We start from the raw sequence: 22,936 nt of genomic DNA, 5'->3' as shown, positions 1-22,936 counted from the left end.
GGGCTCATGGTGACTTCTATGGTCTTAACCACAACTAAAAATCCCAAGGTTACACCCAGCAAGGCCCCTTCTAGAAGGTGCAGGATCCCGTACTCTTCAACAACCATAGAAAGGCTCATGTCTTCCATGTGTGCTCTCTGCAGGAGACTGGGTGCAGGGCATTTGCTGAACCAGGATGTCCATTTCTGGGCACACTTCCTCTCCCTGCTTTCTCAAACAACATCCTCGCCTCTAGTCAGAAACCTCCCCCTTTTTAATGGGAGTTAAACATTATTTCTTTCCCTCACTTGACCCTGACCCACGGTGAACTTCGTTCAGCAAAAGTGTTCAGTTTCAGCGAGTGAGTGAAAACACTCCCAGCTCCTCAATGTGCTCCTAAGTGTTCTGTGTGACCCCCTGATTTTTATTCTGAACATGTTTCCCTGCCGGAAGCTCTTTATCAAGGACTAAATGGTTATGTCCTTTCTCTCAGGCTCTTTTTCCCTGCAGTTTGAACGTGCTGGTCTCTCAGAGCCTGACTTTCTTCAAGGACTCCTGCAACCGTCCTGGCTTCCTACTTCCTTCATGCTCAAGCATGGATTTGCCAAAACTGCCTCCACTGGGCCCTTCCCCCTGGGGCACCCTTCTCCAGCTCTGGAGTCCAGATGAGTAGCTGGAATGTGTTGGGACCCAGTGGGCCATCCAGGCATTCCCTAGGTTCCCAGGGGACCTTCTGGCCACTTAATTTCCCTGTGGGCTAAATGCAGAAGTGATCTCACTGTATCACCTCCTCCCAACATCAAGAATCTGAGTGAGATCCAGCTGTGGCTAAGGAAAAAGTCTGTGATTACTGAACTACATCTTACCTGGGGAAGGTATCTGACTTTTTGGTGCTATGCTCCACCCTAGAGAATTTAGGCAGCTCCCCAAAAGTGCATGTAAGCACATACCCTCCAGACCAGCTAATTCACTCCTCAGTACTCATGTGGCATGTCAGCGTCACCTGCTGGATCTTTGCTAAGCGGGCACATACTGGAGACCTTACTTCAGAATTCAAAGTGGTTAAAGAGTCAAGGATCTGCCTGTGGGCTGGAAGACTGTGAAGATGGTAATATTCCCCAGCTTGATCTTTGGTCTCAACACCATCCCTGTCAGAACCCAAGTCACTTCTATTTCGCAGAAATTGACAAACCGATCCTAAAATTCATATAGAAACATGGAGGGACCCAAAAGAACCAGAACTGTTGAGAAAAGAACCAACTGGGAGTACTGACCACGTTGCAGTTTCAAACCTTGTTGCAAAACTACAATAATTGAGGTGGGATCATAGGGCCATAGGGACAAATATATATGTCAGTCCAAAAATAAGCCATCGAGAACAACTGGATATCCAAATGCAAAAGAATCCATTTGGACCTCTCCATCCCAGCTACATTAAACATTAATCCAAAAGGGATCAAAAGCCGAAGTGCAAGAGCTACCAATATAAAACTCTTAGAAGGAAATGTGGGCAAACATCTTCATGCCCTGGGAATAGGTCATGGTTGCTTCCCCCCAGAACCAGTACGGTTGACCTTAAAAGATTATACTTCACATGGCTCTGAAGATCTCTTACAGGGTCCATCATTATTCTTGTTGTACTCGGAGCTCCAAATGCCATTTTGAAATGCAGCCAATAGCATAGCTGAACGTGTGCATGCTTGCTTAGATGGCACCTGTACCCCCACCACACACATACACACACACACACACACACACACACACACACAGAGAAAGAGAGAGAGAGAGAGAGAGAGAGAGAGAGAGAGAGAAGTTGTTTCTTTCCACTCACAAAGTTTGGACTCCTAGAAAAATTCCTACACACACCTCAGTGTAGATAGGGGAAACAGGTCGTTGCTGCAAAAAGTGATTTCCCTGGGAAAGCCAGGAGCTGTGTAGTCATATTGGACTTAAAACTGTCTTATATGAATAGATCCTGGAATATTCTATGCCTTCATAAACAGAAACGAAACTGGGTTTCGAACTACCAAGACCAGATGGCACAGACCTTCTGACCCTCTCTTCAGACCCTGAAAGAGGAACACAAGAGAGAACCCTTTCCAAGGGATAATATGCAGCTGCTGGGGGGTGTTGGGGGCTTTCCCCGAGCACTGCAGACATTTGCCAGCCTGCAGCACCTGCTGGGTGGGGGTGTGAGCATGGAAGAAGCCCGTTCTCTGGATTTTCTGCAGTCTCCAAGCAGCAGCACAGAGCTCTCCACACAATCCTAGCTCTGGACACTGCTCCAAAAATGATTTACAAATGCAGATGACAAGATGCTGGACATCAGCAGCCATTCGTGGAATGCAAATCAAGCCATGTCACGTCCCCAAAACTGTGATCAAAGAAATAGAAGATAAGTTGGTGAGGATGTGCAGAAGCTGGAACCTTCCCATGCTGCTGGCGGGAATTGGAGTGGCACAGTCACTGTGTGCAACAGTTTGGTTCCTCCAAGGTCAGACTGAGGGTTACAGCACAATCTAGTCATTCCACTCCTCGATATATACCTGAGAGGACTGGAAACATATGTGCGTACAAAAACTCGTCCTTGAATGCTTGTAGCAACATGATTCTGAGCAAAGAATGGAGTAACTCAAATGTCCATTGACAAATGTACGTACACATATGGTATGTCCATACAAGGGAATGTTATTTGCCCATAAAGAATGAGCATGGATCCATGGGGCCACATGGATGAACTTTGAGACCATCTTGCTAAGTGAAAGAAGCCAGGCATAGGAGGCTACATTTTTGTATGATTACACTTATGCTCCATGTCCAGAGCAGCACGTCCACAGAGAGATAAATGGTTACTGGGGGCAGGCGGAGTGGGGGAGGTAGGGAGGAATGGAGAGGGACTCCTAGCACTACAGAATTTCTTTTGGAGGGTGGTGGAGCTGTCCTCGAGCTGGATAGCGTGAAGGATGCACAATTCTGTGAACATACTAAACACTACTGGCCTGGATGCTTTAAAATGGCTAAAATGTAAATCTTAGGTGAATTTTATTTCCATTTAAAAAGATGAAGAAAGGGGCACATGGATGGCTCAGTGGGTTAAGCGTCTGCCTTCGGCTCAGGTCATGATCCCAGGATCCCGGGATCGAGCCCCACATCGGGTTCGTGCTCAGCAGGGAGCCTGCTTCTCCCTCTTCCTCTGCCCCTTCCCCTGCTTGTGTGCTCTCTCTCTCTGTGTCAAATAAATATTAAAAATCTTTTTAAAACATGAGAAAGAAAGAAAGAAAGAAAGAAAGAAAGAAAGAAAGAAAGAAAGAAAGAAAGAAAGAAAGAAGAGGGAAGGAAGGAAGGAAGGAAGGAAGGAAGGAAGGAAGGAAGGAAGGACGGAAACCTCATAAAGTATGTGGTTCTGGTCTGGAGGCAACCCTTATCCCTTCCTTTGCTCCAATGCAGCTCTTGCAAGTCTGCAAGACTGTGTGGTTTGGGACATTGCTATCACTGTGGCATCTCTTCTGCCTAACAGAAGGTAATGGGCCCAGGTAAACTCTAGGGCACTTCCCCAACACCCCAGAGGGATGGATAACTAGGTATGGCTGCCCATTCTTCTTGTGTTTAGAAAATTTTGCTCCAAATTCTTTTATTTATTTTCTATTTTTTAAATTTTAAGTTCAGTTTGCCAAGGTATGTAGAACACCCTGTGCTCATCCCATCACATGCCTTCCTCAGTGCCCATCACCCGGGTACCCCATCACCCACCCCCCTCCCTCCAGAGACCCGCAGTTTGTTCCCCAGAGTCTCTCATGGTTTCATGGTTTGTCTCCCCCTCTCATTTTTCCCCACTCAGTTTCCCCTCCTTCTCTATGATCCCTTGCGCTATTTCTCATATTCTGCATGTGAGTTGAACCACATGATGATTGTCCTTCTCCGATTAACTTATTCTTTCAAAGGACAGTGATAACTGGCAGGTCCTGGTGAGCCCAGGGTGCCTGTGACTTGAAAGGCTTCTCTTCCTCGCTGCCCTGGAGTGGACAGGAGGATGCTCCACATGCGCATCACACCTAATGTGCTTTGCAACATACTCGTGGCAAATCTAGGCAAAGGGAGAGGCCTACACCCTTAGATACGGTCAGCTTGCACTGGGCTGCAAAATACCAAGGCAGAAACATCTCAGCTGCAGCCAAAGCAACTCAGAGCAGTGAGTTCCAGTGATGCGTTGCTGAGAACTTCATCATGAGCACGCTGTGGCCTGGCTCCTCTGGGCCTAATGAGCCAGGAGCTCCGCTGGGGGCTGAAGGCACCTCGGAGAAAAATAACTGGACTCTGACTTCACGGCAACAGGTTGAAAGTGCTGATTTATGACTCTTGGCAGGAACAACGGGCCCTGGGCCAGGGGACGCCACCGTGGCAGCCAAAAGAGCCAGTGGACGATCCCCCGCCCCAGCCACTGTGAGGACAGTGCTCCAGGTCGCCAACTGCTCTGGCCTTGAATAGAATGAGACAGCCAGAAACCCCAGAGATTGACTAGGGACATGATGGGCACCTCCCAGGAGCGGCCCGGGTCAGCCCCGAGCTACACCAACACTTTGCTATTTTGCTGCGAACCTTGACTCCTCCAGTCTCAGGCCAGCCTAGCTTCCTGCCAAGCTGTCCAGCGCCCTCCTGCTGATCCCAGCTGTTTCTTCCTCGAGGTGGCCTGGCAACTATTCAAGTCTCGGATTCTTGTCTTTGGAAGGCCTCCAGCGTCCCTCTTCTCAGGGCCCCGGGAGGGGACTGGTTAGCATGTCCTGGTAAAGGTAATGACAGTGGTGTCTTGCTGCTGATGGGTCTTTCTGTCCCAGGGAGGCTTGCATCTTAAATGCTGGTCCCCCCAACCCTTAGCTTCATGCAAAGAAGTGAATCTGAAATGGAGATTTATTTTCTCGGGAGAATGAGGTACAAGTGGGAGCTTTAGGCTTCTCCTAAAAATTCCTTTTAATGTAGGTGTTCTTACTTATAATGTAAGGCCACTCTTGCTGGCAAACTCCGAGGTGTGGGTTGGGGGGCAGGGGGATACAGGGACTCTTACAAAGCTGGCCTTTGAGGCAGGGTGACAGTGAGGCACAAGAGCGAGCAGGGAGGGAGGGAGTTAGGGAAAAAAGCATGTTTATAAACGACTCTACAGTAAGCTCCTATGAGAAAAAGTCCTGTCCCAATTACTGGCGCATTTTTAAATGGTCCTTTTTTAAAACTCCTCAATGTTGGGGCACCTGGGCGTCTCAGTGGTTGAGCACCTGCCTTCCGCTCAGGGCATGACCTCGGGGTCCTGGGATTGAGTCCCACGTCGGGCTCCCCACAAGGAGCCTGCTTCTCCCACTGCCTGTGTCTCTGCCTCTCTCTCTGTGTGTCTCTCATGAATAAATAAATAAAATCGTTTTAAAAAAAAACTCAATGTTTTTGGATTACAAGCTTCAATAGGAATATAAGAGTTTTAAAAGCTTAACAGAATAGGAATGCAAAATGGTGCAGCCACTTTGGAAGATGGGTTAGCAGCTTCTTACAAAACAAGCATCGTCTTACCCTGCGATACAGCAACTGCGCTCCTCAGAGCTTATCCAAAGGAGCCGAAATTAATGCCCACATAACCTGCACATGGATGTTTATAACAGCTCTACTCGAATTTGCTCAAACTTGGGAGTGGCCATGATGTCCTTCAGCTCGTGAGTCCATCCACACAATGGGATGCTATACAGCGCTTTACAGAAACGAGCTGGCAAGTCATGAAATACATACGTGACCCTGAAATGCATATTACCCGGTAAAAGAGGCCAATCCGAATAGGTTCTGTACTGTAGGATTCCAACGATATGACCTTCTGGAAAAGGCACATTCTAGGGAGGCAGTAAAGGGATCAGTGGTTGCCAGTGTAGAGGGGAGGGAAGGAGAGATAAATAGGCTGGAGCACAGAGGATTTTTAGGACAGGGACAGTACTCAGGGTGCTACCACAATGATGGCTACGTGTATTCAAGCCCACAGGGTGTCCCCCACCAGCAGTGACCCCTGATTGAACTGTGGATCTGGGTGATGCTGACATGCACTGTAGGTTCATGGGTTGTGACAAACATCCCATTCTAATGGAGGACGCAGATAGTGGGGAAGCCGGGCACAGGCACCAATGGGACAGGGGAGATGTGGAAAGTCTCTGTACTGTTCCCTCAGTTTTGCTGTAACCCTAAAACTGCTCCCCAAAATCACAGTGCTCTTTAAGAAAGCTTACCAATATTGATGATTTTCCTATCGATTAAATATCTTCTTAAATGTTCACTGCCTACATCCACCAAGTAGAGACATAATGAATTTCAGGGCAAAACAAGTCCTGGACTCGAGACTCGCTCAGAATACTAGTAACCATCATATTGTTGTCAGCCAGGTTAAAAATAGTCTCCTATTAATATGGATAATTATCTTTTCATAAGGGTTAATTTAGGATCTTGAGCTTTTCTTTCTTTTTCATTTGAAATTTGTATGCTCTTATTACATTTATCGTTCTTTATTAAAATGTATATTTTCCCTTACTATTTTCATCATATGAGGGCATTACAGAGAACTGAGAAAGCAGAAATCCTAAAAAAAGAAAGTAAAAAACTCCTACAGGAATTCTTCCTGTAATTTTTTTTCTGTGCATGTTGGTTTTTAAAACTCGGGATCATACTATGTTCAGTATAATCTTTTTATATTTAGTGGGTAGCAGCTTTCCATTTCTGGCTCCCACCTGACCCGGCTGACCGTCATTTCTCTGCTTTCCTAAGTTTGCTTATTTTGATCTCTCGATATTTTGCCTTTTTACTGTAATCATTTGAGTGGCTTTCAAATAATTCAAACGGAAGAGATTGAGACAATCTATAATGTCATTTTGAATAGCTGCATAGTGTTCTCTTGTCTAAATACATAATTCAATTAGTTAATTCCCTGTAGGTGATATATTAAATTCTTGTCATTTCTCAGTCATTCGAAAGAACACTATAATATCACTATAGTGAAATCTTTGCAAATATTTCCTTAGGGTGAATTATTATTAGATGAGGAATTGTGGGTTAAAAGAAATTAATATCATTTATGTGTTTCGTTCCCAGTAATGATGTGCATGAATATTTCTGTTTTCTGCACCCTTGCCAACATTAAACTGACAACTGAGGGGGGAAAAAAACCATTCTGCCAATTAAAGTAGCTAAAAATACTGTCTTCCACTATTAATTTATATTAATTCATCACTGGAGTTGTAGATACTTCCATATATTGATTACTCCATCACTTACGCTGCATTATGAAGTACTCATTTCACATCTTTATTCATTTTCTTCTATTTATTTGTTCACTTACGTCCTCCTGACTTGTGAGTGCACTCCTTTTAAAATTAAGGACATTACACTTTTGATGGTCACATATTTTAAAGTTCTTCCTCTTCATTTGCCATTTGCTTTTAATTTTACACATGAGATACTTTGCATTAAACACGTATTTGTATCGTCATGTGTAGTAATGTTTTCCCTTGCAGTTTATTCCCTCAGCATCATAACTAGAAAGTGGTCCACCTGTGTAAAATTATATAATTATGTACTTTCATTTTTAAGTGGGTACGTTAGAAAAACGGTAATATACCATAGTGCTCAGAAATCAAACACTTAAATGACATAAAATGGAGACATAAAGCAACATATACTAAAATAAAGACAAAATCCACCACAAAACCATCTCTAAGCTTCAGGCATACTGCAAGTTAGCAATTAGGAGCCATTCTTTCCACAGGAAGACAAAAGCCTTCTATTTCAGGACGAATTTCTTTTTAAAAGCTTTCCATCCTGCCTCAGATTCATTTGGATTATTTAAACCATTACACATTAACAGGGGGGGGGGAAAATAAGACAAGAAAATATTAAGGAATTCAGGTGGCAAAGACTTCTATTTGTCTCTTTCCTGTAGATAAAATTGCAAAGAGACAGTGATGAGAGAAAATTCACTCTGGACCTCCAAATTCCTATGACCCCATTCTTTTGTGCAGGGAAGTAAGAACTGTTATCATCTGAATGTGAAATGCTCTCATCTAGCGGATGGTGGAGCTCATCTGTGACATGTTCCTATTCAGAAATGTCCCTGGAGAATCTTGAGCTGTCCACCGCTTCCGTCTGCAGCCCGCAATTCACATGATTACCCTTATTACCATTTTGGGGGGATCCTGTGGCTAGAGAGAGAAGTAAAAGCATGCATCAGAGGCTACCGGACCTGTCAGGGATGAGAGGTAGCACAGACCAGGGATGTGGGAGGTGGAGGAGGAGGGTAAATGGAGATTGAAACCAACATCTTTATCAAGGGTATGTCGCAAACTAGCTGTTCCGTATCTCACATCGGAACTATTACCCTGTTTCATAGATGAAGAAACAGAAGCCCAGAGAGGTCTAGCAGCTTCCTGTGGTCACACAGCCAACAAATGAAGAGACAGGATTTGAAAAACGGAATGTTGGAAATGGCAGGAGTAAGTGAAGACACAGAGAAGGGTAGCTTGTGAGACTCACCTGAGTCCCCCAGAGTAGTGTTCAGGAAGACAGAATTTAGAGCTAGGCGTCAAATTCTTTCTATGCAAGCACAGAAATACATGTCTTCGTAAGGAGTGCCTGCGGTTTACACAGCAAATTGCTCACTTAGGATGAGTTCGACATGATGATTTCCCAACTTAAGGATGGTGCAAAATGGTATGTATTTAAGTAGAAACTGTCCTTGGAATTTGGAATGTGGGTCTTGTCTCAGGCTAGGGACGTGTGGTCAGTCCTCTCTTGGGTGCTGGGCAGTGAACCTCGGCTCCCAGGCAGACATGAGGGCAGACGATCTCCCTGACAACCAGTCTGCACCCTTCACCATTCTGGTCTTCATCTTCAGGGCAGTCCTCCGTCCATGACAAGAGATAGTCAACACCTGATTACCAAGTCGGTTTTGTGCGAGGTGATTTTGCCCACCTGTCGCCTGATGGGAGTGTAGTGGGCACGTTTAAGGCAGGCCAGGCTAAGTGAGCTATGCTGCTCGACGGGTCGGAAGTAGTAAATGCATTTTTCCACTTCTAATGTGTTCAACTTATGATGGGTCCTTTGAGGACGGAACCCCATTGTCAATTGAAATCTGTGTTAATTTCCCTCTTCAAGTGCTTTCACTTAGGTGGGTAACTCAGGGCTTTTGCTTCAGATTAAAAGGAAAAAAAAAAACACTTGCTAACCGATTTTATGTAAAAGTATCTACAAATATGTTGCAATTTTATGGCCCTGTGATCCAATACGACCCAAGTCTAGCCAGGATAGTTCCCTACTGAGAATCGACAGATACGCCCTCTCAATAATATGTGCCTTTGAGGAGGGCCATGCTTTCCACTGTTACGTCGCAGTGCTGCATACAAATGCTCTCCGCAGCTCTAGCTTGCTTATTCCTATTCAAGGATAGTTCTGCTCCCACCCACCCCCCCAAAATAAAAACATATCCAAGGACACCGAGCACATTTCTCTGGTTTTGTTTTGTTTTGTTTTGTTTTGTTTATAGACTTCCTCTTGGCAGGATCAATAGGGTTGATTTGACAAATTACATGTAGGTGCGCAGAACAGAAGAAGGTTCATCGGATACGAGCAGGCTCAGTACACCTCCCCGGGACCAGATGTTGCCCTTAATTCTCAGCTAATCGCTTCTGCAAACATTGTTAGTTCCGGCCACTCAGGCTGCGCTCTGATCAAAGCAGCATTAGCGGTCCTCTGCCTAGGAGAGGGGAAATAAGGTCCTTCACGTTGCAAATTAGCGCACTCAAAGCACGACTCCCCTTGTCTGGTTTTTACTAATCCATATTTGAAACAGGGCCCTGTGCCCCCATATTAGGCCATCTTCATTGCTGAAGTAATTTGCTTCTTTTTGCACTATCAGATGCAGCACTCTTTCTATTTGAATAAAATCTTTACAGGAAAGAGGAAGTGCCCGCAATGATGTTCCCCCTCGCATCATCTGCCCCCAGAGTGCAGCTGAGGGAAACGCAGGTCGCTTCCCTTAAGTGCAGCCACCCCAAGGGAGGAATTCTTTGGTGTCGTGGACTAATTACTTTGTGCAGACTAAATACTGGAATTGTGTGTGTGTGTGTGTGTGTGTGTGTGTGCGCGCGTGCATTCCAAGATAAAATTTGGGACTGGGTAAAATGTTTGCATCTTTGCATCATCCTACTGTATAATGCATAAAAACCACAGCAGCACTCTGAAACCTCATGTTCTCATTCTCTCTCTCCCCCCCCCCCCCACCTCCCAGCTAGTGGCCTCACCTCTTCATAAGTGAAAGAGGAGGGAGGAGGAGGAAATGAGCAGGCAAGCCTCTTGCACTGAGGGCCCCTCACCCCCTTGCCCCCGATGCACACACCCCTCCTCCTCTCCGAGTGCACACTCCGGGCTGCAGACCACTGGGGATGAAGATCCACAGGATGTGGCTGCCTTTCCTCTTCCTGGCACCTGGAGGCAGAAAGCCACAGCCTAACACTGAGAGGCTGTGACTGTTGATCTTCTGGGTCAATGTGACGGGGTGAAGGGATGCCCCGAGAACTGTTAGAATATGATTTCTGGGTGTGTCTATGAGGGTCTCTCAAAGAGACTTAGCATTTTGCTCCGTTTAGGCTGAGTAAAGAAGATCCCTCCCCTGTTGCTGGTGGGACAGTCTCATCCACTAAGGGACCAAGTGAAGCAAAAAGATGGAGGAAGGACGAATTTGTTCTCTTGTTCTACCTGTGACATCCATCTTCTCTTGCCCTTGGACATGGGTGCTCCTGGTTCTCGCTTGGACCTTCAGACTTGGACTGAATTATTATATCTCTGGCTTTCTAGTATCTCCGGCTTGCAAGGGATAGGTGTGGGACTTCTCAGCCTCTCTAATTGTGTAGTCTCATCCCTTATAATAAATCTCCTCGAGGATATCTGTAGCTACATCTACATCTGTAGCTATGTGTCTATACGTCTCCATCTATACCGATACCTATACCCATTTATTTGAGGAATATATAGATAAACAACAAAATATATGTCAATAAGAAACTACACAGACAGACACAGATATGGCAGTTCTGCTTCTCTGGAGAACACCGAGTGACGCATATTCAAAAGTTGGAAATACCATAATTTGTTAGGCAGGAGGATCTAGGTGGTGAGACAGATGGGAAGGATTTTTCCATGGTCACCCAAGGCTAGCAAGCCTGAGAGCCAGGGCTGGATGGTTGGTTTTCAGTGTGCTCCCCTCTACAGCACCCTGCTCCCCTCTACAAGGCTCAGCCCCCCAAGCTGGGCGCCATGACACCAGATCTAGGCTTTTTCCATGTTCCTCGCTTGGCTCAGCCTTCCCTCCTTGGCATCACCTGGGTTTGGAGCTACCTGTCACACAAAGTGGAGAACTGCCACCGTATTTACAGACACACCAGAGCGGTGGTTTTCAATCACTGAGTGATTTGTCTCCTCAGGGTTATTTTTTGACCGATGTCTGAAGATAATTCTTGTTGTCAACTTCGGGAGTGCTGCTGGTTGGTAGGTGAGTGGAGCAGCAAGGGTGCTGCTAAACATCCTGTATTGCACAGGACAGCTCCCAATCACAAAGGCTCCTGCCCCAAATGCCAATACTGACAAGGCAGAGAAGCCTCCCCTTGAACATCCCAAGGTTGGCCTGCCAAGTCCAGAGCCACATGTGTCCCTGGGATGTGGTTTTGGTGGGAGCCTTCCCAGATCTGAAAGCAGGGGTGGAAGTGCAGAGTAGGGTAGCAGAAGGGCTAAGATATCTGGGTTCTGGCCCCAGCTCTGCCTTGAATGGTCCTTGCATGAAAAGAAGCTACTTCCTGTGTCAGGCCTAAGATAGGAAGGGCCATGGGTGCAGATTCCTGAAATTTTTCAGATGCCACCATGGAGATGCCGAGGACAGAGCTGAGCATGTTTAGCCAGGCTGGGCTAAGGGTGCAGTGCCATGCATGTCAGGCTGTTTCTGGCACCCACTCTCTCCCTGTCTGCCCCGGGGGAAAGTCTGAGCCAGAGCACAGCCCCTGTGGCCCAGGATACAGTGACCTGGCTCTGTCAGCTTCCCCACCCCCTCAGTGCACAGCATCCCTCCCGGGCAGGCCAAGGTGCAACCCCTAGCTCCCAGGTATTTACCCTCCCCTTTCCATATCATGCAGCTTCCTGATACCATTGCTTGCTTTCTGCTGTCTGCTTTGCCCCCAGGCTCCTTTCTCCACCTACAATTCCTCTTTTTATAAGCATCATTGTCAATATTTAAGGCTCATTCCAGACCAGATGTTTGATGATAGTTTGTGCATGTTTCTATCTATTCTTTACTAGGTTTGCCTTAAATCCTCAAAACAGGTATGGAAGCCTTTCTACTTATTCCACTGTGAAGAATAAGAATAAGAATAAGAATAAGAATAAGAATAAGAATAAGAAGAAGAAGAAGGAGGAGGAGGAGGAGGAGGAGGAGAAGAAGAAGAAGAAAAGAAAAGAATACAAAAGAAAAGAAAGAAAAGGAAAAAGAGAGAAGAAAGGAAAAGAAAAAAGTGTGGCTTTCCTGCGCCATTCTGTCCACCAGCTCTGATCATACCTGCACCACTCTGCAAGTCCCATATGCCTTCCTTTCCCTGAATCTCTCTGACTAAAAAACTCTTCCTGGAGGACCCCTTTTTCCTGAGAATCACTGTTCAAAAGAAATTTTGTCTATTAGAAATTTCTTGAGGCCCATGAATGAGTGTATTTGGTGCCTCACACACAAGAAACGCTCAATGCATATTTGAGCAATAACTCGATTGGGTAATCAGCAGGCCTGACAAATGTCACTGTATCATATTGCTCCATGTGATCATTGCTGTATGTCTCAGGAAAGTCAACCGTGTGGCATTTCTTGAGTTTCCACTTCATCAGTACTGCACAGAAACCGTGTCTTTTTCTTGACACTCTCAGTTTCTTATCCTGTACCCAGAAACCCACAGTGGTGGAGAAAACAAAACAAAACCAAAAAACTCAGAAAGCTTAAGAGGAGATGGAACTCGCCAGAAATTTTAGGGCTCCTGCTGACCTCAAATGTGAGCTTTAGAGAACACTGCTCTAACTCAAAGCCTTTAGTGACTTCCCTTTCACAAACAAGAATCCGCTGAGAACACAAAGTTAAACATTAACAAGATCTGGCTCTCGTTTTAAATATTTTAAAATACAGAGACAGGGACACATTCTTTGGGAGTCTCAGCCTTTTAGCCCAAAGGAGAATCAATTTCAGTAAATTGCTGTAAATGTGGCAGTTGTGGACAAGAATCTGTTAATGTGCAAAGCCATACTTTTTCATCAGATCTATTCTTTCAACTGATAAATCTCCCCGGAGCAGAAACCACAGCACAAAATGTCACAGCAGGGGGTAAAACACTGAGGGCATTTGTAACTCGCGAGTTATTACTCCCGGGCTCCAGAGTGGTGTAGCAGTAAGATTTTCATTAATTGTGTGGGGCCCCAGGATGTGTTCTGGTTTTGCAAAGCTCTTTGGCAGGGCCTGCCTTCCTGTTTATCTGCCTCTGTATGCTCTCACAGCACACGCAATTCAAAACACAAGTGGATGCCTCTTATGATTCAGGACCAGGAGAGCCTGGAACATTTTTAATTAGGCCGAAAATAAAAAGATAGCAGCTCTGGAAGATGTGTTCTCCTATCTCCTTTCCTTCGAGGGCTGCAATTAAACACGCTTTGGGGAGAACTGATCCTTGCCACTTCCAGGAAAGGGCGGACGTGAGCCCAATTATTTGGTAGCCAACTTTGCCTCTAAAATAAATGAAACTGCAAAGCTGTCTTTTACCAGGTGCCCAGGCACTGACAGAAGACTGAAGGACCAGAGTTTCGTTCCCTTTCCCTTGGGGCATGATTTAAACCAAGAAATCTGTCATCAGGAGGTAAGTAGGGAAGAGCTCCAGGGAGAGTCGAAAAATGATGGTGAAGGGTTTTTGTCTCCCTCTCAACCCTGTAAAACTAAGTGAAACCGATCTCTGATTGATTATTAAACACTTTGCATGAAATGGCTGGGGGATATTCTGCTCATTAAATCCATGATTCTTAGCAGAGTTATTTCTGCCAGATTTTAGCATGGGGGTGCGGGGAGAGGTGCACAGATAATGAGAAGGAAGTAGTAGTCCCAAGTTGGCAAAACTCCTGAGGAAGTTAAAAAACACACACACACACACACACACACACAAAAAAAAAACCCACAAACTTATGTTAGCAGCATCCCCCGCAAACTGAATATGGTGCTTTCGGAGATTAAGGAATCCGGTGAGCAAAATACAAGTCATCGCCTTTACCATGGGAAACAGTTATGCTCTACGGGGAGTGGAAAAATAATGTCTACTGGAATCCTTTCTTTGTTTGGAAGGACATACACCCTAAACGTTTCCCATTCACCTTAAATTGATTTCTTGAAGTATTAATGCCAATAAAGGTCAATGTGTTTCTCTTTATTCCAGTCCCGAATTATAATTATTTCTGGCATTTTTGTGTGTGTGCCTTTAAAAACATTTAGCATGCCAGGGCCTCACACCATGGTCTTTAAGAGAAATAAGATTCCTTGGCCTCAAACAGAACCTGTAGTGGAACTCTGTGGTACGAGCGCAGGAGCCATCATTATGCTTTTATTTACTACATGTGTTTTCCCCCATTTTTGTGGTTTTTACTTTTCCCCCACTTTACTTGGAATAACATTGTCTCCACTCTATCTGGGAATAAAAGATGATTACCTTTTTGTTCAGAATCCCCTAAACTAATACAGTTATTCCGTGTGTTGCTAAGCAACTGAGCCAGATTCCCCAGAAGAATCTCACTTCACCGTTAGATCCTGCTTCCCTTTTTGATAATTGACCATGGAGAGAGTTCGCTGATGGGAAGAGAGAGCTTGTAACCAAGAGACTAGAAGACTAAAATAATTTAACTGTCCCAAGTTCTATGAAAAACTTTCATCTCGGATAAACCAATTGTCATGTATTCCGCACAACAGAATACTATTCTGCAATAGAAGGAACTGGAAGCAGGCGGACACAACATGGTTGAGACTGAAATGTGCTAGAAGGGAGCCCGAAACAAGAGTACTGGCTGTGTGTCTTTCCTTCATTCTCAGGGGACTTCAGAGGGGACAAAATCATATCTCCAGCAGCAAGAAGTGGGCTGTGGGTGCTGGGCGTTCAGGTGGGGATTGAGATGGGGCACAGGGAGCTTCTAGGGGTGATGGAAATGCCCCCTCATCTGTCTCTCAATTCCGGTGGAAGTTGCACACCAAAAGGAAATTTCAATGGGTGCATTTTATTATATGTAAATTATAACTCCATGAAGAAACCAAAGCCATTAATGCCTTTAATTAGTTGTGTTATTTTAATCTTAGGCTGAGTTGTGCTATTTTTAAGACCAAGAATATCTTTTTCTGTTGGGAGGATTTTTTGTTGTTGTTATCTTGTTTTGTTTTTACAGGGAAGAAAAATTGGCATCATCTACATAGGGAAAGCACAATTTTGTTTATAAAGAAAGTTTTATTTGGGAAGAATTGCAACTGATATTTCTCCCTTGGCCACTTTTTTTTTCTTTCCTTTTTATTTTTTTTTATTTTCATCTCTATTAAAGTCATCACATGCAAATAATTGAAAGAAACTCCCACTCCACAGACACAATTACTTTCAACAGTTCTTAGCTGTTTCTCTTGGAAATATTGTCTATTTGTAGCAAAAAGTGCTTATACTGCTGCTTCTTGATCTTTCCAGTTTTGCCCTATTAGCTTCTCATTCTGGAAATACAGCATTGAGTATCCGAGGACTCTCTCTCACACACACACACACATGCATACAGGCACACACACACACACACACACACACACACATTTCCATGCTTCATCATCCCGATATGGTTATACCATAATTTTATTTAACTTTGTTTACCTTATTGTGATCATGGAAACACCATTTCTTCTTCACCGCTGAGACAAGTAGCAAACCACAATTCTTTTTCCTTTCCCGTATACATCTTTGTCTCCCCTGGAGTTACTAAGAGCTGGGATTTATTTGGCTGTGTGTTTAGTGCGCTCCAGCGAGGTCCCACAATGTCCAGGTCCAGGATATGACGACCCCATGGGGTCCTCCATCCTCCTTCTTGAGTGCTACCCTTCACCTCTCCTTGTACCTGCCTCTTCAAGGCATGGCTCACGTAACTCCCTTAGAAAGGATATGTGGCAGGTCTGCTTGACCGAACCACTTTTTTGATCTGCCCCCCCCCCTTTGAGGATGACTGCTTACCTGGGTGTAGGTGTCTAGATTGAAGTTCATTCCCTTTCTGAAATTTGAAGCTATTCCTTCGCTTTAATCTCAGGCTCTCTTGTGTGGTTTTAAGAAGTCTGTGTCATCCTGATGTCTCTATAGGAAGCCATTTTCTTCTGTGCAGGATTCTCATAGACTCTTCTTTCTATCATCCCAAGGTTCTGAAACATCACAACCACGTGCCCTAGTGTAGGTCCGTTTTCACTCATAGTGCTAATAACTCAACAATCCCTTTCAATCTGCAACTCATGTTCATCTATTCTGGAAAACTCTTTGAATCATGTATGAGCATTTCCTTCCTTCCTTCCTTCCTTCCTTCCTTCCTTCCTTCCTTCCTTCCTTCCTTCCTACCATTTCTATGTTTGGATACCCCAGCCCCATCTTCCAGTTATCTTATCTTTTTGTCCCTATATTCTTTTGTGTTGTATATCCATTCAATTTTAACTTCCAATGCTTCTACCGAGTTGCTTCTTGCCTTCATAATTTCCAAGGGTTGCTTCCAACCATTTGATGTATTATTTCTCTCCATATATTATTAAATATTTCTTAAAGTTTTGTTCTCCCTACATAGGATCAAGTTTCTGTTTTCTGTGTAATTTGGTCCATCTTAGCCCGTTTAGGTTGCTGTAACAAAAATGCCACAGACTGAGTGGCTCACAAACAACACGAGTTTATTTCTCAGAGTTCTGGAGGCTAGAAGTCCAAGATGAAAGCACTAATGGATTTGGTGCCTGGAGAGAAGCCACTTCCTGGTTCATAGCCCTCTTCTCACTGTATCCTCACATGGAGGATGGGGGTGGGAGCTCTCTGGGGTCTCTTTTGTAAGGACACTAATTCATCAATGTGGGCTCCACTATCATGACCTGATCACCTCCCCCAAAGACCCACCCTCCAAATACCATCACATGGAGAGTCAGGTTTCAACACATGAACTTAAGGGGTGGGGTGCAGGGACAGTGAACAATTCAGTCTATTGCAGACTCTCTCTTTTTTTTAAGAGGAAGGCTCTCCTCAGATATCTGGTGATCCTTTGCTATCTGCCTCTGCTGAAGCATTAAAAGGCCGACAGGGAGCTCTTTGTGTAGATGGGCTTGTTGGGTGTGGACTTTGTAGACTTCTACCAGATGGGGTAGGAGCAAGTGGAGATCAAAAACTCAACTGCTTCTTATATAGACTCTCACCTAATCCTCTTGTTTTCAACCCATTTCAGTATTATTCTAGAGATATCAGTGCTGCAAATTCCTGAATCTTCTGGATTGTGCTTCTTGGCTTCCCTTATTACAAGCTTAGAATTCATCTTTCTAGAACTTGCATCTCTTTCTACCAAAGAGATACCTTCTATTTCCAGCTTGCAAATTTCCCGCATTACTTCCTCTCCTCTTGGTCTCCTTTTCTGTGTGGATTTACTGCTTGTTAGCAGATACCCTGTTTTGGATTGCTTCGGGAAGTTTTAGGAGAACATGGAGACAACTGCATGAGGATGAGGTCCTCCTGCCATCTTTAACTGGAAAAAATATTGTTTTCCAGTTTCATTGAGAAATGATTGACATACATCACTGCAAAAGTCAAAGGCACTCAGCAGGATGGTTTGATTTCCATATGTTATGAAATGATCACTACAATAGGTTCAGCTCACATCCATCTTCTTGTATGGATACAACAAAAAGAAAATTAAAAAAAAAAAAACATTTTTCCTCCTGGTGAGAATTCATAGGATTTACTCCTTTAAGGTCCCTGTATATCACACAACAATGTGGGCTATAGTCACCATGTTGTGCATTCCATCACAGGGACTTATTACTGTAAGTGTGTACCTTTCGATCACTTTCTTCCAATTTCTCCTCCCCTCTCCCACCAGTCACTTCTGGTAACCACAGGGCCAATCGCTTTTTCTGAGTTTTGCTCTGTTTTATTTTAGATTCCATATACAAGTGAGATCATGCCATATTTGTCTTTCTCTGATTTATTTCACTTAGCACCTGCCTCCTCCAAGGTCCATCCAAGCTGTTGCAAATGTGAGGATTTCCTCATGTTCTGTGGCTGCATAGTATTCCATTGTATATATATATATTTACCACAATTTCTTTATTCCTTCATCCATTGATGGACACTTGGGTTGTTTCCAGGTCTTGGTTATTGTAAATAAGGCTGCTGTGAACATGAAGCAAGGGGGGCCATATGTCTCTTGAGTTTGTGTTATTGTTTCTGTTCAATATGGTCCTAGAAGTGGAGATTGCTGGAATCATATGGTAAGTCTACTTGTACGTGTTTGAGGATCACCCATATTGTTTCCTATAGTGACTGTACCATTTTAAAATAATTTTTAAAAGGGTTTTAATTTTATATTTTGGATCAGTGATAAAACAAAAGAAGGACGCAGAAAAATATACACATATGGACAAAGTAAGTATGGGAAAACATACAGAGAAAAAAGAGGAAACGTTGACAAAGAACACACACAACAAGACTCTGAAGGCAATAAAAAAAAAAAAAATTACTGGAGCTCCAGGCCAGCTCAGTCGATAGAGCATGCAACTCTTGATCTCAGAATTGTGAGTTTAAGCCCCATGCTGAGTGTAGAGATTACTTTAAAAAAAGATTTAGAAAAATCATAGACTATTATGAAACAACAGGTGGATGAGGTGATGCTGCTGTCAAAGTAGCATCCTGGTTACATAGCGGAAGGCATCAAGAGCAAAGGACTTCATATAACTGACCCCAGCTACTGAAGCAAAGCCTGATAAGATGGTTACTTGTTGCATAATGACTCTGAACTTATGCCTTTAATGCAACTGGGTTTGTCCTCTATCATGTTCACCATTTCCTCTCCCACATCCCCTGCACACCGTAAGTAAACAGAGGAAGATACGCTGCTGGTTCCTGCAGAAGGAGAAGCTCCCAGGGGCACAGAGCACACAGGACCTCAGGTGACCCTGGTACCTTTGGATCGAATAATCTCTCTGCCACAAGACGGTTCAGTCTACTATTATCTGTAATAATAGTCAATGACCCCCCCCCAAAAACAACTCGAGTTATCTAGCAGTGAAGGGACAACTTAAAATGCCTTCTATTTGTGTACCTTGGCCCCTATCTCTGTACACTTCACAACAAACCTACAAGATCGATATTTGCATCATTAATTTACGAGGACTGGAACTGACACTCAAAGAGGTGATGCGATTTCCCCAAAGCCACCACGTGCGTAGAGTATTGAACTCCAACTCCCAAGCCACTGCTTATTCCCCTGCATCACGTTGCAAGAGAAGCAAGACGTCCTTTCCAGACATCCTATTCCATGACTGTGTTTTTGTTTCTTGAGTTGATTTAAACACAACAGATATGTCTTAATTCTTACTAACCGGGGAAGCAGGAAACTGCCAGCTTCGCCCGCCAGAGAGAAGCATTTCAAACAGGCAGAGGGGCTGATCCCTTTACAAGCCAATGAGCTGCCGACACCGTCAGACTTTCCAGGTCTCTGAGTTAAAAAGGCAAACGGCACATAAATCTACTGGCAGACCGCCCGTGCTTCTGTCCTCACAGCAAAAGATTTTCAGTTTTCAGAACTGCATGCCCTTCACTGATGGAAACGCTGAAAAATACCTTCCATCGAAGTATTTTGAAACTTGAGAGGACCACAGGAGAGGAAATCAGATGGCTTCCTCCCAAGCGAAGTTTCGAGATACCACAGAAAACCTAGAAAGCGCTCAAACATGAGGATTTTCCATTTAAAAACGTATAGTATGTAGCAACTTTGACTCTCTCTCTCTCTCTCTCTCTTTCTCCCCCCCCCCCCCCAGTCAGCTGTTCCTTTGGCTGCCAATGCCATAATCTTGTTTCCTAACTGCAGCTCAGTAGAGATTAATCTTCACAGACTTCCTTTGAAATCAATCCACACAGGAACCAAGACCAAAATCGGAGAAAACGAGGTAGAGTTGGTCATTATTCCTTCACCATTTCTGCAGCAACAAGGCTGCAAACCCACCCAAGCAACGATTAGAAGGAGAACCCTCACTTTGAGGAAGATGGACCAATCATCTGTCCTTTGCAAAGTCATCTATATTATCAATGGTAAGACTCTAATTGAAGGTTACGGCTTTATTTAATCACAGTTCCAAACAATAATTCACATCGAGTGTGTAAACTACCCAAAAGGCCACCCACCCCGGACACAGGGCAAGGGGAGCTTCAGGCAGAGACGTGACCTCGTCACTGCAGAATTTCAGACGGAAGCAGGAAAAGACCTGAGAGGTGGTCTTTGCCTTCATGATTTAAAGTCACCTCACCAGGGCGCCTCATGGCTCAGTAGGTTAGGTGTCCGCCTTCCACGCAGGTTGTGATCTCGGGGTCCTGGGATCAAGCCCCACGTTGGGCTCCCTGCTCAGTGGAGAGTCTGCTTCTCCCTCTCTCTCTCCCCCTGCTTGTGCTCTCTCTCTCTCTCTCTCTCTCTCTCTCTGTCTCTCTGTCTCTCTCTTTGTGTCAAATAAATCAATTAAATCTTTTTAAAAATAATAAAGTCACCTCATGATGATCAGTGGATCAATCATTTGAGGTGTGATTAGTTTCTGCAGCGCGTGCTCTCCATGACATAGTTAAACAGCTTTGCAGGTGCATGTTTTCCATTCAGAAGAGGCTCCATTTAACATACGTCTTAGCAGAACCCTTGAGCGGCATCCACATGGATGGCCCCACAGTGTCCTATGCTTGCTTTTCTGTTCTTTGGCTCTGTCTTTAGTCTTTCTTTAACGTTCTTTTTCCTAATTCCAGTATGCACAACTGTTGCTTGGAATAAACAAGTAATTACTACTAATTATTCCCACGGGGGATTCCAAATTTTGAATGGGCGGCCAACATAGTTTATTCTTTCACAAAAAGATGGCATTTTAGGAAAGTTATGGGGAAAGTCTCAGCAACCATCTTTTGTCTACAGCTTGAATGGTTGAAAGCAGGAGGGAAATTTGTCCTGATAGGAATCCACCTGGAATTAGATTTCTGCTTCCAACAACCTGACCCAATCCTGGAGAGAGCAAAGCCACGAAGTGCCCTGTGAGAAGCCGTTGTGTCCACCTCACCTGAGCTCCTTGCTGGGGACCAGGCAAAGCAGATTGGAGAGCAAGGGTCCGTTCTGTTCAGAAACGTCTCCGTGTGGTATTCTGCTGATGAGTCAGCCCCTCGCACAAGCACGCATGGAACCGGGAAATATATTAAGTACAGTTGACTCTTGAACCACATGGGAATTAGTGGCACCAACACCCCCACTCGGTGCAGCTGGAAATACATATACAATTTTTTACTCCCTCCAAAGCTAAACTGCTAATAGCTTACCAATAACATAAAGTTGATGGACACATTTTTGTATGTTTTATGCATTAACTGTATTTATGTATCATACTGTAAAAAATATCTGCATGTAGGTATTATTCTACAAAGTATTCTCAAAGAGCACGTACTACTGGGAAGAGGCTTTTTGGCATCACTGCCATGCTTCTTCCTGCTTCCTTCCTTGAGGTTATGATGGCTGGAGCTCCAGCAGCTATTTTGGACCATAAGGTGCCCTTGGAAATGAGAGCCATGCATGCACTGAAACTGTCGGAGTGCAAGATCCAAGCATGGGTCCCTAAATACCACTGTAGCAGCTCTGTACTTCCCATCTTCAGAGTTAGGTGACACAGAAGCAAATTTCTGCATTGCTGAAACAACTATTATCTGTGGTTTTCTGTTACGTGTGTCTAACCCTAATTTTAACTAACCTAGAAATCCACTCTCCTTTGCCATCCAAATGACCCCAGGTGAATGTGAATGGCTTACCATTTTACAGTTACATCAAGTATGGTGACGGTTTTCATATCATTCAGTGAGGAAGATAACTTTGTTTTAGGGTTTCTTTGATTAAAACATGCATTTCTGTTTTACACACACCCTTTCTGGTTCACTCTCAGATTTCCCAAGAAGCGAAAGAAGTCACCCTGCTTTCGATGCACCAGTGGTGGCCAAATGTATTGTAGGATCCCAAAAACAGGATGGCCCTGCCTCTCAATCCTCTCCTAGGAGCTCTAGAAGTCCCAAGAAGATGGTCTCACACTTGCTCATGACACAGCTCTTTGTCCAGTATCCAGTCTTTTCCTTCCCAAAGCTGCCTATGAGTGGCCTTTGCTCCCCACCAGCATGTGGTCCAGACCTGCTCCCCCTCTGTTTGGGTAACTGCTTCTCCACGCACGATTTCCTCCAAAGACATCCTTCCCATCTTCCCATATACATTGCCACATGTCTGCTCTAACAAGGAGATCTTGTGCTTTCCATATTTTAATTAGCTTCATTGAAAAAGCTCTTTCAATATTTGCTTGGTTTTTTCATCACAGACCCCTCCCCTAGAACCCGAGCTGGATTGCAAGGCCCCGAGGGGAGGTTTATATTTTACGATCTTTTGTGTTGCTCACACCTAGCATAGTGTTTTAGTCTACTGGGGATGACATGACAAAAGTACCACAGACCTGGGGGGCCTATAAACAACAAACATTTATTTCTCATAGTTTTGGAGGCTGGAAGTCTAAGATCAGAGCACCTACAGGCGTGGTGTCTGGTGAGAGCTGCTCCCTGGCTCACAATTGCCATCTTCTCGCTGTGTC

General features: G+C 44.4%; 1 long non-coding RNA gene across 1 annotated transcript; it reads left to right on the top strand.

The window, feature by feature from the left end:
• Positions 1-19,877: 19,877 nt before the first annotated feature.
• LOC121496599 lies at positions 19,878-21,592 on the top strand. Its single transcript, XR_005989280.1, has 3 exons — positions 19,878-20,051; positions 20,211-20,381; positions 21,241-21,592. It is a non-coding gene; the product is annotated as an uncharacterized LOC121496599 (long non-coding RNA).
• Positions 21,593-22,936: the final 1,344 nt, after the last annotated feature.

Source organism: Vulpes lagopus, chromosome 8, assembly GCF_018345385.1.
Source record: "Vulpes lagopus strain Blue_001 chromosome 8, ASM1834538v1, whole genome shotgun sequence".
Lineage (NCBI taxonomy): Eukaryota > Metazoa > Chordata > Mammalia > Carnivora > Canidae > Vulpes > Vulpes lagopus.
The sequence above is the reverse complement of the archived record's forward strand: the minus strand, read 5'-3'. Positions and strand labels throughout refer to the sequence as shown.